This window comes from Cebus imitator, unplaced genomic scaffold (assembly GCF_001604975.1).
Source record: "Cebus imitator isolate Cc_AM_T3 unplaced genomic scaffold, Cebus_imitator-1.0 Scaffold44, whole genome shotgun sequence".
Taxonomy (NCBI): Eukaryota; Metazoa; Chordata; class Mammalia; order Primates; family Cebidae; genus Cebus; species Cebus imitator.
In genome coordinates this window covers 7,221,884-7,232,037 of record NW_016107359.1, presented here as the reverse complement: position 1 = coordinate 7,232,037, position 10,154 = coordinate 7,221,884, and positions in this window count along the sequence as shown.

Here is a 10,154-nt window from a genome sequence, read left to right as displayed (position 1 = left end):
ATATGATGTAACATACGAATATTTGCAGATACTAGTGTTTATATCACAAATGATTTTTAGTATAAATACTTTTAGTGTAAATAACTATCTAGACAAGTAAATTATTCTTGCTAAATAATCTGCACCAGCCAAACTCATGCCCACAGCAGATTAACTCCCAATGAATTAAATAAAATAAAATGGTGTCACAGACACACACACACACACACACACACACACACACACACACAACACCTGCGCGCATGCCAGAGTATTCTATGTGGTGCATTGATATTGGGATTTGGTATCCTGTGATTTGGATTCAAGAATTCTTCCATTTACCAAGTTTGGCAAGTGAAACTATTTACTGAACTAGCTTTGTTTATTGGGGAGGGTAACTTCAAATACAAAAACAAAAATTGCATAAGGACTCAAGCACAATAGACCTTTGTCTATTCCTTGTGAAATTGTAAAGAGTGTGTGAGCATGAATGGAATAGTCTTCCTCCATTTGGTCATTTAGGTAGCCAGGTGGAAACCAGGTAGCAGGCAAATCTCTATCAGTTTTAAAATATGGCTTCTTGCTTCCTTAGAAGTTCTCTCTGTTTAAACCAGAAGGGAAAAACATAGAAAAAGGCTCACGCAACAGACGTTAACTGAAACTGGAGGTGACACACATCCCCTCTACACATATATTAAAATTTATACTCTGTTGATCCAGTTTAGTCATTTGGACACAACTAATTGCATGAGAAGCTGGGAACAGTAGTTAGAAAGCCAACTAAACAAACAGAATAAACAGATAAACAAAATGTGCATGTGAATAAGCTGTTACTAGTTTCTGCCTCCCTACCAAGACTACTTTTTCTCGTGTGTAAACTTGTCATATTAATTCCTCGTGGGAATGTTATGAGAATCAAAGTCAACTAATATATCTAAGAGTTTGGTACTTTATAGTTGCCAAATTGCGGTTGTTTTTACTTTTACTCTGTCATCAAATATACAAATAAAGCAACACCATCTTTTGACAGATGACGTCAATATATTCCCCCACTACTACATCATGTGCATTGAAGATCCATGTTTACAGTCATTGTGTGCATTTATTGTAAAAAAAAAAAAAAAAAAAAAAAAAAAAAAAGTTGATAAAATGATGGGGCTTTTAATTATGCACAATTCTCTGATTATTTTTCAAGGATATTTCTGTCTCTCTTACAATGGAAGTGCTTTTGGGAAATTACAAAAGATTTAAGGCTCTGTTTAGTTCATTTCTGCGCTAGAACATATTCCTTAGGCTAATGTGGGAGTGGGCAGAATGAATCAATTCTTCCAAATTTCAGGAGAAGCAGGGGCTTTGTGTCAAATACATCTTTGTGAAGATCTTAAGTTGAAAGGCTCATTGCCTTTGGTTCCAGAGAATTATATCATCATGTTGGCTGCTTGACTATTTTCTACTTGTAAAGATTCTCCACATGAATAACAGAAAACCAGCAATATCTGATATAGCTCAAGCCAATGAAAATTTGGCTTAATATTTCATGGGTTTGGTAAACTTGATGAAATTATATCCTCTAAATCACTATAGCTAAAGTCAATATCTAATGGTTTTTCTAAGGCAGTGTTATCCAGTGCAGTCACTTCAAAACAGCCATGAAAAGATAATTAATAAAGATTCATATAACAAAAACATGGCAAAAAATTTCTGAAATTAAAAAAATTAACAGCTTAAATATACCTTCTCTACAAAATTCACAGAACCTCTGAAAAGAGGCATTCATTTATAAAAAAAGAATTTCTTCAATCATTGGGTAATATATTTTAGGAAGAAAAATACTGGGGTTAGGGGCTATTTTTAATCATCAGATTTATGTTTTGTAAGTGGATCATATTAATGTTTGAAGAGAACATTACGTTTGGTAGGGCAATTTTGACAGGATAATCCAAGTTTTTACATAGTGAGATATAGTCAATGCACATTTGAAATTGCTTTTGCTCATAATTTGTTCATAACACTTTCAGGTATATAATATCCAAATTTATATTAGAGATCATTGAGCAAATGGAACTATGCCAGAAATTGATAAAAATTGACTGAATAAATTATGTTTTATAAAATAATTATTTAGGTCTTAGGTTGAACAATTATATATTTTCATAATATCCTTGGAAATAACACTTCATTTCAAACTGTTGAATGCACTACCCTACCTCAATTTAAACATGAAATACAAATAATCATCTTGTATTAGACATTTTTAGTTAGGAAAATGGAAAATAATCTGGATAGATCAAAAAAGGAAGTTTAAATACAAATATTCAGATACATATGAAACTGTTGGGAGAGCTGAAGAGACGAAAACATGGAAAAACCTCTTCTAGCATCAAGAATCACATGAAAAAGCCTATGAGCAAGCTGGTGATGGTGAGGGTTTTCAACATATAGTGGGAGAATTTCAGACCATCACCCAAAGGCCTCTGAAGAATTTCATGTCTGCTAAATCAATCAAGACACCACCAGAATTGCAATATGTGGTTAATTGTTTCTCTTGCATTTTTCAAACATTTCATTGGAATAATATAACCTAGCAACTCTCGTTAGGATTAAATATGCAACCATACTTTTATTAATATTTTTTAAAATAATATTTATTTTATTTGTGAATTCCTGGATGAATGTTAAGCTATATTCTCCACTTTGACATTTCCACTTCCAGAAAAATTGAATTTCTACGTATGACTTATTTAATAATCAGTTCCCTCACACATATTTGTGATGCTGTCAATTTGATACTTTAAGTTTTTCAAAAATTGTCCATTTGGATATCTTTGTGAGCTGTTTATTCAGATCCATTGCTAATTCTGAAGTCTATTGACACAAACATAATACATCATTAAAATTGGGATTACAGGTGCGGTGGCGCCCACTTGAAATCCCAGCACTTTGGGAGGAAAAGGTGGGTGGATCACCTGAGGTCCAGAGTTCGAGAAGACTCTCCTGGACACCATGGTGAAACCCCGTATCTACTGAAAAAAAAAAAAAAAAAAATAGCTGAACATGATGGCGGGTGCCTGTAATCTCAGCTACTCAGGAGGCTGAGAGAATCTCTTGAATTTAGGAGGTGGAGGTTGCAGTGAGCCAAGATCATGCCACTGAACTCCAGCCTGGGCAACAAGAGTGAAACTCCATCATGAAAGAAACAAAAAGAATTGTTGTAGCCCCATGATATTTTAATACATCTCAGGAAATGTTTCCTTAAAATGTTTTTATCCTTATTTCTCCTGTTTTCTTTTTTTGAAGGTACATTTTTTAAGCTTTGGTCTGAACTTATATATTTATCAAGTTCTCCAATTCAAAGCTCTCCAATTCAATGTATTTGTACTGGGATTGTAATTTTATACAATAGTACTATTCATTGTACATATTTTAATTATTTGTTTTCTTTCTTATGATCAACGTTACATTTCCTTTTAAGACACTTAAGGTACTTATTCATATATATAATAAAGTTTACAATTTTAAAATACATGTATCAGTGACCTTTGGAAAATAGTCATATAACACCACCACAATCAAAATATGGAACATTCCCATCATACACACACAAAAATGTTCTGTTCTTTTCAGTAAATCCATTAACCCTATGATTTATGTCCTCACAGTATCGCCTATTCCAGAATACAGCAAATGGAATCATATAGCACCTTACTTTTTGTGTCTTTTTTACTATGCTTAACCATTATATACTTACTCTCAACGTTACAATTTGTCGTAGAGTATTACATTGTAGAGAAACACCACTTCTTGTTTATCCAATCACATGTTGTTGCCTTTTTTTTTTTTTTTTGATGTGTCATGTATAAAGTTATTCTTAGGTATTTTATGTTATGCATTACACTATTGCTATATAATCCACATTATGAAAGAAATTCTATTTTGGTCATCCTATAGAACATGTTCTGACACATAGTAATCTTTCAAAATGTTTTTGAATAAATCAATGAATGAGTGATTATTGGTAAAAATGTATTGTGTCTTGTGACTTCTATTTGTTTTGACTTCTTAAAATTAGTGAACTACATAACAAATGTTTATTAATTTTAATAGCTTTTCAGTTAATTCTCTTCCTTTTGCTACAAAGAACATTCTAGATCTTCTTTTATGGTGATCACATATCTGTTTGATGTCTTATTGCATTTTTCAGAACTTAATAATTATTATATTTAAAACAACAAAAAAATAAAATGTGTAAAAAACATACTTTAAATTGCAGAGATAAAAGTTTGGTTTTGAAATACTCAAAAACTCAAAATTTTTCATTTTACTTTTATCAATATTAGGGGAAATTAAAATATATCACAATTCAGTAGATAACATTTCTAACCTTTTCCTATTCCAATATTTCTGTAAATTTTATGATTCATAGTTAAATATACATTTCAGTTTAATAATAAAGTAGTCTATCAGTAGATAAATTTAAGATGCAGTATAATCCTGTTTTTCCATTTTTAAATGTAATACCAATCAATTACTGAGAAATATATTTTTAACTTCACATGTTGAGAAGATTCTCAAGAATACTGTACTCACACTACTTTAAAAATTGAGCAAACAAAAACCACAGAGAAAAATTTATATACAATTCTAATCAGCATGCCCATGTTTTCATGTGTTACATAATTACATTTACTGTTCTGTAACATGATTTTGTCTATTAAACAAATTATTGAACACAGAGTTTGCACACCTTTGGTTCTGATGATAATAAAAGCAGAAAAAATACAGTAATAATACTTAGTTGTATAATCTTATGTAATAACTCTTTCACTTCATTTGCTTCAGGCTTTCTTAAATAATTTAATCTGGAGTTTAAAGACTGACCAGTAATTTTATTAAAATAATATAAATGTGTCGTAATAAGTTAATACTATAAAATGCAATGTTCTCATTTATAATCTTAGTCTCAATATAGTTAAATTCTCCTTGAATTCTTGATAGCTTAGTGTTAGCTCTACATATTCTTATGAAGGAATTTAACGTAAAAAGTGGTATTAAAAATGTTCTTTCAGATTGGATGTGAAGGCAATCTGGCTGTGACATCTGTCACCCCATTGATTGCCAGGGTTGATTCGGCTGATGTGGATGGCTAGGTGGGTGTCCCCTTCCTCCCTCATTGCTCCATGTGCATCCTTCACAAAGCTGCACACTCAGTCGAAGAGAACCAGTCTTGATAGAGAGGACCAGTCTTTGGTGAAGGGCATGGAAGTAGCTGCATTCCACTATTAGAACCTCCAAACAAGCTCTCAAGATTGCAATTTATTAAATAATCGATTCATTCATTTTTTATTATTTTAAAACCATTTATATTGAAATAATTATAGGGAGAATCAGATTTGCTAATTACCAATTTCAAAGGAGGACTTCCAATGCATAGAGAATAGCAAATAGCATCCACCAGGAATAGAAGTCCTAATGCTTCTGCCCACTGCATCTTGGGCTCCAGTTTCACCAATTGCCTGAATCTAATGTGACAGAACACAATTACAAGAAGCAAGTTATATGAAGTAGGTTTATTTCTTACAGATAGCCATCAACGGATAAAAAAATAAGTAAATAAAACCTAGACTCCATTGTGAGCCAGTCGCATCAGGCTGGAAAACGCTGTTGATGGAGGATGGAGTCTTGACTGACCTTGCTCCCCTTTGCATGCAAGGCAGCCTGCCCCTCTTTGCCTGAAATTCAGCCTGCCCCAGGTTATACACCTCAGGGGCAATGTGACTCACTGGAAAAAGCTTTGAAGTGCATCTTGCTTTCACAGGAGAGAGAATTAAAGCCCAGGTTGTCCCAGGCAGTTCCTCTCTGACTCAAGATGTTCCATTTCCTAAGTGTGACTGGAACAAGGCCAAGATTGTTTCAGGCAGTTCCTCCCTATCTCAAGATACTGCATTCCTCACACATTCCATGGTTATTCTTAGAGCTACCTCAGGTAGATGGGGAATAACTGGGTCATTCCAAGCCACCTGGAGAAGTCTCCCATATATAGGTTCATAGGAAACTGAAACAGTCCAGAGCAGTCTCATGTCCTCTTCTCTTCTCCCAACTTCCCACCATGATAATTCCATACATAACTACAGTATAGTATCAAAACCAGGAAATTGACAACGGTCAATTGAAATAATCTATACTCTCATTTATGTATGTGTGTCTGCATGAGTCTCTGTGTGCATGTAGTTCTATTAATGTTTGCCACATTTAAAGATTAATATATCCACAACCACAATCAAGATACAAAACTGTGCTATCACTACCAAGAAATTTCCTAGTCCTATTTTTTTTTTTAATTATACCTACCCAGCCCACCGCCTCTATAATTTCTGACAATCATTAATCTTTTCTTGATCACTTGGGTTTGGTCATTTTGAGAATGTATGTAAAAGGAATAATTTGGTATGCTAACTTTTAAGGATTTCTTTTTTTTTTTTTCTTATTCAGCCTCATATCCTAGGGATTCATCCAACCAAATTCTGGAGTATACTAATAGTTCATTTTTTTTTTTAATGAGGGACCTGGGATCCTAATCAGAAAGGAAACTTGAACCATGAACAAATCCTGTGTAACACCTGAATAAAATGCTATTTTATTTTTAAATTTTTCTAGCCATTTCAGAAATTATGAAGTATATACCTTTTATTTAAAATATAATATACAAATCTTCAGTGTTTCAGTAACCAAAAATTTAGTTCATAGTCAGACTTGTATAGTTCTCATAGTTTATATCAATTTTCTTTTGAAGTGCTTATTTTGTTGGGAAATCAAATTAGTTCTGATAAAAACAGCTGCTGCTTTTTAAAAGCCATGCTTCATGATGTCCAAAGTAATTCCCCGGGGACCATGTAAATGCATATGGCCTGGAGGAAGATCAGTCTGTATTTAATATTTATATTGGATGCCAGTTCACATTACTGCTGACTCTTGTGAAAACTGATGCAGAAATTTTAATTCTAAAATGTCCTCACTTTTTGGATAGCTGTCATGCATTTTATTCTTAAAAAATAACATTACTTTGAAAGTAGGCTATCACTAATTAAAAACAAACTCCATAAATTAAATCCAACTCCTAAAATGACATTGCAGTTCATAGGATGTCTTCAAGGCTAGATATTTCCACCACAAGATAAATTTGATTGTCATAAGTCTTCCTGCTTTGAGTGAGTCACTTCTTCACCAAAAAACAACATCTGAGCTTGCTGCTCAAAATAAAAAGGGAGCCCAGTTTTACTCAGTGTAGTAAGTAGCCTGCAAGATGGTCCCCAGAGTCTCCTTGTCCCAGCGCTATCATTTTTTTTAATTGTATCTAGATTGTTGAGCCTTGCTATAGTTTGAATGTTTGTCCTTTTCTAAACTGATCCTGACATTTAATCGTCATTGTAAGTTACAGTATTGAAAGTTGGGACCTCTAAGAAATGAATAAACCATAAGTCTATACTTCTTAATGGATTAATGCTGTTATTGTAAAAGTGGGTTCATTATAAAAGGACAAATTGGCTCCCTTGTCTCTCACTATATATTTTTCACCTATTTCCATGTTCCCTCAAAAGATACCAGCTCCTTGATCTTGGATTTCCTAGCTTCTAGAATTGTGAGGACGTAAATTTCTGTTCATTAGATATTACCCCATCTGTAGTATTTTGTCATGGTAGCACAAAATGGACCAAGAAAGGCCATGTAACCAATAGCATAAGGCAGAAGTCATGATACGTCATGTCAGAACTTACATCATAAAGACTGAAGCTTCTGTTTGAGGACTGTCTTTTTCTGTTCTCTCTCTCTGTCTTCCGTCATCAGTCACCCTGTGGGAAACCAGCATACATAGCATGAGGATATTCAGAGATCCTATGTAGAGGCTCCTGTGGCAAAAACTGAGGTCTGCAGCCAAGAGCCAGTAAGAAGCTAAATCCTGCCAACAACCATAGGAATGCTTGGAAGAAAGTATTCAAGGTCTAGCTGACCATTTGAATGTAATGTCATGAGCGCCCCTGAGCCAGATCCATGCAGCTGGCTGCTCCCATATTCCTAACTCACAGAATATAGTAAATATGTATAGCTTTAAGCTTCTAATTTCAGGAATAATTTATTATGTAGCAATAGATAACTGGTACATAACTAATATACATTGAATGCAGACTTTTTTGTAATAGAAGTGGAATACCCCTATAGCAACACCATAGAAGTGACTAGAAATGGCAGTTGGCGGGAGCTGAACAAAACTGTAAGGATTCTAAGGAAATATGTGATAAGAGCTTGAGCCTCAGACACTTCATTTATAGAATTTGGGGCTTTGGGGAGGTACTGGTGAGTCTTTAGCAGAAGACAAAAATGCTTATAGGAAACTATAAAAAAAAAAAAAAGAGATCCATGTCAATGAGTGGCAGAACATTCAACAACCCTGTTGTCCGTAGTAATGTGAAAGGTAGAAAACGTACCTAAAGGACTAGGTGGTTTAGCTAAGGAGATTTCCAACCATAATGTTGAAAGTCTGTCTTTATTCCTTCTTGCCACTTATAGTAAAATGTAACAAAACAGTAATAAGTTAAAAGCACAACTGCTAAGCTAAAAGCAGCTAGGTCTCATTGCTATTACAAGATTTGCAGTCTCTCCGAATGGCAAGCAATGTTAAAATTAAGAAATGGTTTCCAATCAGAAATCACATTCAGGACACTCATTCTAAAGCATAATCTGATGGTGAAGCTGAGGGTATGACTCTAAAATCCTCTAAAACCTCGGAAATGTCAATGATGGTACCTCTAAGCACTGTTTAGCCAGACCAAATGCTATCTAAAGAAGTTACAGTTATGCCTAAAAGATTGTTTTCAGCAACTGAAATTGAAGTTGTTGTAGTATTTGTTCTAAGAGTCACTAACTTGTCTCCCTTCTCCTTTCCTGTTCCGTTGTTCCTACCTCAAATCTATTCACAGTAAATTTTTGCAATTTCTTCGAAAAATTACCTAGATAATATAATTCCTCTACTTAAAACCCTGCAACTGCCCGAACTGCACTCGGAATAAAAGCCAAATTTCTAAAAATAGCCTAGGGTGTCTGCATAATATGGTCCTTGTACCCCTCGATCTTACCATCAGTTGTTATTTTCAACACCAAGGAGAACATATCTGCAACTAGAAATTTAGTGGAGATATAAATTGGGCTAAAAAAAATCCAGAACAATTAAATGAAATAAGGAGAGAAATAAAAGAATCAGGAAGAATGTGTTGAAAGGGAAGATTGGCAAAGGAGATCTACAAATAGTCTATTGGGTACCTCTCGTTGGATAGTCTCACTTCTTTTAACTCGAACCCATTCATAAACATATATATTAAGCTTTCTATTTGGTTCTCACTGTCTAATTTTATAATATAAATGAACAAACAGGGATAGTCACGCACTCAATAAAATTCTCCTTCAGTGAACACAGAGGCCAAAATAATAATAGCAATAAAATATATGAGAAATACAAACAGAAGAAAACTTGAAAAAAAATTGTGTTTTAAGAGTATTAAGAAAAGGATAATTATGTTTAAATATTAAATATAGAACCCTATGCAAAATAAAAAATAAATGAGTAAGAAAAATTCCTATTCAAATATGCTCTTTCAGCTTAAAACAACATTAATGAAATAATTAGATGATCTTTTGAAATGCCCTTAAATGACAAAGGGATGGAAAATAAGACAGAAAAGATAGAAAATTATACTATATGAACAGAAGATTAAACATCTGAAAGGGAATTCGTGGATCCCATAATCTCCATGTGTCATGCATGGGAGGGACCTGATGAGAGAGAATTGATTCATGAGTTAACCCCATGTTGTTCTCATGGTAGTGAGTTCTCATAGGATCGGATGGTTGGGTAAGGGGCTTTTCCCCCTTGGCTCTGCCCTTCTCTCTCCTGCCACCACATGAAGAAGGACGCCTTTATATCCCCATCTGCCATGATTGTATGTTTTGTAAGGCCTTCCCAGCCATGCGGAACTGTGAGTCAATTAAATACCTTTTCTTTATAAATTATGTAGTCTTGTGTATTTCTTCATAGCAGCTTGAACACAGACTAATATAGTAAATTAGTACTGCAGAGAGTAGGGTGCTGCTATAAGGATACCTGAAAATGTGGAAGCAACTTTGGA